We start from the raw sequence: 7,091 nt of genomic DNA on the forward strand, positions 1-7,091 counted from the left end.
GTGACACTATATGATAATTATCTTTCTCTGTCTATTTCACTTAGTATAATTTCCTCCAGTTCCATTCATGTCAGTGCAAAAGGTGGGTATTCAACCTTGCTGATGGCTGAGTAATATTCTATTGTAAATATGGACCACATCTTCTCTATCCATTCATCTGTTGAAGGGCATCTCAGTTCCTTTCCACAGTTTGACTATTGTGGACACTGCTGTTATGAATACTGGGGTACATGTGCTAAGATACCTTAGAATAAACCTAACCAAAGAGGTAAAGGATCTATACTCCAGGAACTACAGAACACTCATGAAAGAATTCAAAGACGACAGAAAAAGATGGAAAAACATTCTGGGCTCATGGATTGGAAGAATAAATATTGCTAAAATGTCTATGCTGCCCAGAGCAATCTATACTTTTAATGCCATCCTGATCAAAATACCATCAGCATTCTTCAAAGAGCTGGAACAAACAATCCTAAAATGTTTATGGAACCAGAAAAGACCCTGAATTGTCAAGGAAACGCTGAAAAAGAAAAACAAAGCTGGGGGCATCACGTTGCCTGATTTCAAGCTATATTACAAAGCTGTGATCACCAAGACACCATGGTAATAGCACAAAAACAGACACACAGATCAATGGAACAGAGTAGAGAGCCCGGATATGGACCCTCCACTTTATGGTAAAATAATCTCATACAAAGCAGGAAAAAATATTCAATGGAAAAAAGACAGTCTCTTCAATAAATGGTTCTGGGAAAATTAGGTACATACAACAGAAGAATGAAACTCAACCACTCTCCTACACCATACACAAACATAAACTCAAAATGGATGAAAGACCTCAATGTGAGACAGGAATCCATTAAAATCCTAAAGGAGAACATAAACAGTAACCTCTTTAACATCAGTCATGACAACTTCTTTCAAGACACATCTCCAAAGGCAAGGGAAACAAAAGCGAAAATGAATTTTTGGGACTTCAAGATAAAAGGCTTCTTCATAGCAAAGGAAACAGTCAACAAAATAGCATTTCTTTCATGTATCTTTCCCTTTCTTTTACTTTAGCCAACTTATAGTGTGACATTCGAAGGGAGTTTCTTATAGCTTATACTTGGATCATGTTATTTTATCCATTCTGGCAATCTCTGCCTTTTAATTGGTATATTAATTAAGACCATTTATATAAATGATATGCTTGGGCTTAAGTATTTTTATTTTCAACTCTTGATTTCCCACTTGACCTGTCTCAGATGGAACACTGATAGGCATTGGTAAACAATAATACATTTGTCTTACTTTGTTTATAGTCTTGCTTTTGCTTTGCTTTGTGCTATTATTAACATGTCCTCTACAATAATCTCTCCTTTACTTGCCATTCTTAATTTTTTGAAATTTATTTTTATATTATTTTGGTATAAAACTTTATAACTTATTTTATCATCTATCTTTCTGTAATATGCTTAGTTACCTCACACACACACACAAAAATGGGCTTCAATTTTTGGGTTGCCAGTTCCATTATATTTTCTGACTCCTACCTATTGCTGATGAGAAAAGTCAACAAATCATTCCAGTTTTTACCTATCTCCCCCATTAAAAATGTTTAATCAGGGATTAACCCTTCCATGTTATTTTTTCATGTGTAATTTCATCTTTAGGTCTTAAGTTTGTAATACAATGTATTAAATTCTAAGCAACAGTATAGCTGAAGGGTCTCCTAATAGTTCTTAATTGCATGGAGAATCCTCTAGAAATCTCAGGAAGTGCTTATACATACAACATGCTATAAAAGCTTGCAGACGTAAAATCATTTTTTTTACCCTAATATACTTGAAAAATAGACTGGCTATACATTATTTTTTTCCATTTAAATTCAATTAGCCAACATATAGTACCTCATTAGTTTCAGATGTAGTATGTATCAGTTGTATATAACACCCAGTGCTCAATACATCACATGCCCTTCTTAATGTCCATCACCTGGTTATCCCATCTCCCACCAACCTCCCCTCCAGCAACCCTCAGTTTCCTTCCTAGAGTTAAGAGTCTCTCATGGTTTTTTTTTCCCTCTCTGATGACATATGTTAATTTTTAAAGATTTTTTAAAATTTATTTGACAGAGATCACAAGTAGGTAGAGAGGCAGGCAAAGAGAGGCAAGGAGGGGGGAAGCAGGCTCCCCACTGAGCAGAGAGCCCAATGTGAGCCTCAATCCCAGGACCCTGAGATCATGACCTGAGCTGAAGGCAGAGGTTTTAACCTACTGAGCCACCCAGGTGTCCAACATACATTAATTTTTTTAAAAGATTTTTTATTTATTTATTTGACAGACAGAGATCACAGGTAGGCAGAGAGGCAGGCAGAGAGAGAGGAGGAAGCAGGCTCCCAGCTGAGCAGAGAGAGCCCGATGCGGGGCTTGATCCCAGGAGCCTGGGATCATGACCTGAGCCAAAAGCAGAGGCTTTAACCCACTGAGCCACCCAGGTGCCCCCAACATACATTAATTTTTATATCACATTTTATTTCCTTGAATCTTTTGGAAATGTAGCTCCATTGTCACCTTTCTTTGTATACTACTATCAAGAAGTCAGATGCCAATCTGATTTGCTCTCCTATTTAGGTTGTTCAGGTATTTTGATGGAAGGCTCAGAAGATACTATATTTTAAATATGTAAAAATTTTATTAGGCTATGCCTTGGAACTAAACATACCAATTATCCCAAGTTCACTGCAAGCTATTTCATTATATAGATTCTAGCTTATTTGACACATTAATAAAAGTTTGAAATGTTAATTCTGTTATATTGTCTCATTTTCAAATTATAGAAATACTGAGCATCACTTGTCTGGTTCTATACAACTTTCTAAAAAAAATTATCTCCATATTTAATTAGGTTTCATTTTCTTGGTTCTTTTAATCCTTATATACTGTATCCTTTATTTAATTTTGGCCTTTCTGTTCTTCTTTGGGTATCTAGTAGCTGATTCCTTATTGATTGATTGATGCCCAGCAAAATTATCTTTAGAGCAAACTAATAATTCCAACCAGTGTCCTTTATACTCCATTTCTTCACAGTAAGACAAACCTTACACAAATTTTAATAGCTGCAGTTTCAGTGATTTCACAATGTTTCATACTGCAACATATAATAATATGACTTTGGAGTTAGACTGAATTAAGTATTTTACTCCCTGAATAACCCAGGAGCATAAGGGGACATCTGTATGATTCCAAAATTTCAAGCAAGTAAAAACTTGCCCAGCTCTATTCTATAAAGTCTCTTGTTTATTGTTTGTTTGTTTGGGGGGTTTTTTGGTTTTTTTTTCCCCTGTTTTTTTCGAAAAGGAGTTTGTGGGTTTTGTTTTGTTTGTTTTTGTTTTTTCATCATGATAAGTATACTTTTTAGTCATTCATCTCCCACTCACCTTTCCTCTGGTAACCATCAGTTCATTCTCTATAGTTTAGAGAGTCTATTTTTTGGTTTGTCTCTTTTTTTTTCCCTTTTGCTCATTTGTTTCCTAAATTCCATATATAAATGAGATCATATTATATTTGTGTTTCTCTAACTGACTTCACTTAGCATTATACTCTCTAGTTCTGTCCATGTTGTTGCAACTAGTGAGATTTCATTCTTTTTGATGGCCATATAATATTCCATTGTAATATATACCATATCATCTTTACCCATTCATTTATCGAATGAAACCTGGACTGCTTCGATAGTTTGGCTAATGTAAATTATAATTTAGTCCTGTTCAAATTTTTTCTCTGAGTTTCAGTTGGCCTTTACTCTTTATTGCTTAATTCTTAGTCATTTTCAATCAAAGATTTTGAATTTCTGTTTCAGATGTTCTTATATATCTTGTACTGCAGATTTAATGGCATTTCATTTATGATTCAATATTATCATATATTTTTCTCTGCTTAATGGCTGGAAGCAATATCAGCTTGTACCCAGGTTCCAAAAGAAATAGATTTTAACAGATAATTAAACTGACTTCAGGTTGCCTCATAAATAACTTTCATTAAATTTTCAAATTGGGGAATTGTGCCTAAAAAAACTCAAGAGTTTTACGCTCAGAAGGAATATTTATCTTTAAAGCTAGAAGATATATCATGTTTAATTTTTAACCATAAAAGGAGGAGAAATTATGGAAGATATTTCATTCTGCACAATCATAGATTATAAACAAGAAACACAATATGAAATACATAGGGAATCAAATTCCATCTCATTATAAGCAAAAAATAATTCATCAAGTAAACTTTTTCAAAAGGCATTGTTTTGCTTCATGGGGTAATAAACTGTCAGGGCCACCAGTCTAGAAGCAGAGGCTTAATGCTTGAGCATGGAGTGGTGTTCAGGAATGCATTGTATCCATGGTTGAGCGATACTGCATAGGAGTTCCTTCTTTTTAATTTAACTTTTCTAAATCCCATTACCATTCTACTCTCTTTAATGAACATAATTTCTTAATTCATATCTTTTTACTGTCACTATATATTTAAAGGGTTTAGTTAAAAGCAAACTTGTGAGGAAAAAAGAAATAACTTTGCCCCCTTAGCAACCAGATGCTAATATGATTTCAAACACTAATAACTTTAACTATTTCTTTATCCACTGTATTATTTTCTGCATATATAAATGAGATAATATTTAATCTATGACAAAATTGTATTCATATAATTGAGTATATCTATTAACATAAATAAAGGAAAAAATAACAGCATCTTGAATTCACATAAGAAAAGCCTGATTTGCTTGCCAAAAGTAACTTACAAGAACCAATCATTCTCTTTATATGAGAATATTTTTCAACTCAGTGACAGAGAAAAGTATCAGTTACACCAGTAGCTCTGCAAATACACCTTGAAATTCACAAAACTTTCCAAGATTCTATAGACTAGTCAATATGTAAGCCACACACAAAGTGTACTTTCAGAATTTTAAAATCTTAAAAAATACAAAATACATACATACATACATAAATACATGTATAATGACATTATTAGCCATTAACATGGAATAAATTATCCAAGATTTTTAAGCTGCTTAAATAAAGAAAATAAATTATCTGAAGACAGTATATAACCTTTTAATACTTGTGCATATAGTATTGCATACAGAAGGCACCACTTGTTTTCTCCTGAGCTTTTTGAAAATTATCTTCAAACTCCATCTCTTCATTGCCATCTTCATGTCCTTCTTCCTCAATGTATAGATAAAAGTATTCAGAATGGGTGTAATCTTAAGGTCCAAAATGAAAAGAATCTTATCCACTGACATGGTGGGAAATGGCCACAAACAAACAAAGATGCACGGTCCATAAAACAAAAGGAGCACAGTGATATGAGCGGAAAGAGTAGAAAAGGCCTTAGACAAACCACCTGAGGGACACTTCCATACAGTGATCAGGATGAAGATATAGGAGATAAACAATGAAAAAATGCCCATGGAAACAAACTCACTGATGGCAGTAACTATGAATTCCATTCTGTAGGTATCTGTGCATGCCAGTTTGATAAACCAAGGAAGGTCACAGTAAAAGCTATCTATCTCACTGGGACCACAAAAAGACAAATGGCCAAGAAAAGCTAACTAGGCCATTAAATGAATGAGGCCAATAGCCCAAGCACCAGACAGAAGTAAAATGCACATCTGCGGGCTCATGATATGTAAGCCTCTCCACTACCTATGGCCACACATATCAGTCCGGGGCCATGGTGATGAACAGCACCATTTCTGATCCACCCAGGACGGAGAGCACAAGTATTTGGATGACACGTCCCTGAAAGGATATGGTTTTGTGCCCAGAGAACAGGTCATGAATCATCTTAGGAACTGTTAAGGTAGAAAAACACAAATCAATAAATGAGAGACTGGCTAAAAGGAAGTACATGGGGGAATATAAAGGAGGGTCAAAGGTCACTGTAAACACAACAAGGTTTCCCAGAATGATTTTTACATAAAACACAGGAGAGAAAGCAAGGGGAAAATGCTGCACTGGTCTACTCATATAGAGAACCAGGAATACAAATTAAGACCCTTCAGAGTAATTTGCACCATATACTGGCTTTGTCTAATGATACCTAAAAGATAAGAATCAAAATAATAAAGAATTGATAAAAAATTATTAAAAACACACTTTAGGTTTTTATTAAATCTGATTTTAGGAAGAAATCATCAGTAACAGCCATAAGGTCTTTTTAAAAAAATAATGTGTTAACTTATTCAGTCTGCTGATGTACTTAATGAGCTTAACTAATATTCCTCATAAGCACCTACCATTTGCCTAATACTATATCAAGTTCTGAGATAAAACACTGATCTTGACTTCAGGAGGTTTACAGGCTAATGGTGGAACTAGACAATAACAGCTTTAAATACAAACAAAACTCATAACTGATTTAAAGAAATGAACTAGGGAGAATGTATTTCTTAAGCAGAACCAAAAAACTGCAAGTGTCACTTCCTTAGTCAAGATCCTCTGGGCCCTCCTAATAGAGGAGGGGGAAATACCAGAAAACCCAGTGGTGGGGTATACATTTCTTTCTATGAAAGTCTCCCTAAGCTCTTCTTCAAACTGCATCTGAGATCAAAGAGGAAGAGAGAGAAATGAAAAAAATTATCTCCCCATGTATAGGAATGGAATTTTACTTCAAATGGAAATCCTTAAATTTGGGGGCTCCCCTTTGAGAATTTAGCATTTAGAAATTACATTAAACGTTTCTTTACACAAAATAATTTGATTTAAAAACTATTAAATATTGATGTTAAAGAAAAACATTGATATCTCACAGAGAAATAAAAGAGGAAGCTGCTGATCCCTTAATGACTGTAGGTAAAGAAGAAATGTTTTAGAGGCCTTCAACTTCAAAGCAACTTCTCAGTAACCTACTCTTCTGTCCATAAACAACATATTTTATGAGGTCACAGTTTTTGATTTACTATATCCTCATGATGTATTTCTGAGAATGCATCCTGGTCCATTAAGAGAGACTTCTCACGTAAGCAAATCCTTCTAACCAAGCCTTAATAACAACTACACCTGCAGATAGATAATGTCAACAATAATCCAGTGGTTCTCAGTCAT

General features: G+C 34.4%; 1 pseudogene; it reads right to left on the bottom strand.

Moving 5' to 3' along the window:
- Nucleotides 1–5,068: 5,068 nt before the first annotated feature.
- Nucleotides 5,069–7,091, bottom strand: LOC125104415 (olfactory receptor 4F6-like; annotated as a pseudogene).

The sequence above is a fragment of the Lutra lutra genome, chromosome 7, assembly GCF_902655055.1.
Source record: "Lutra lutra chromosome 7, mLutLut1.2, whole genome shotgun sequence".
In the NCBI taxonomy this organism is placed as follows: Eukaryota; Metazoa; Chordata; class Mammalia; order Carnivora; family Mustelidae; genus Lutra; species Lutra lutra.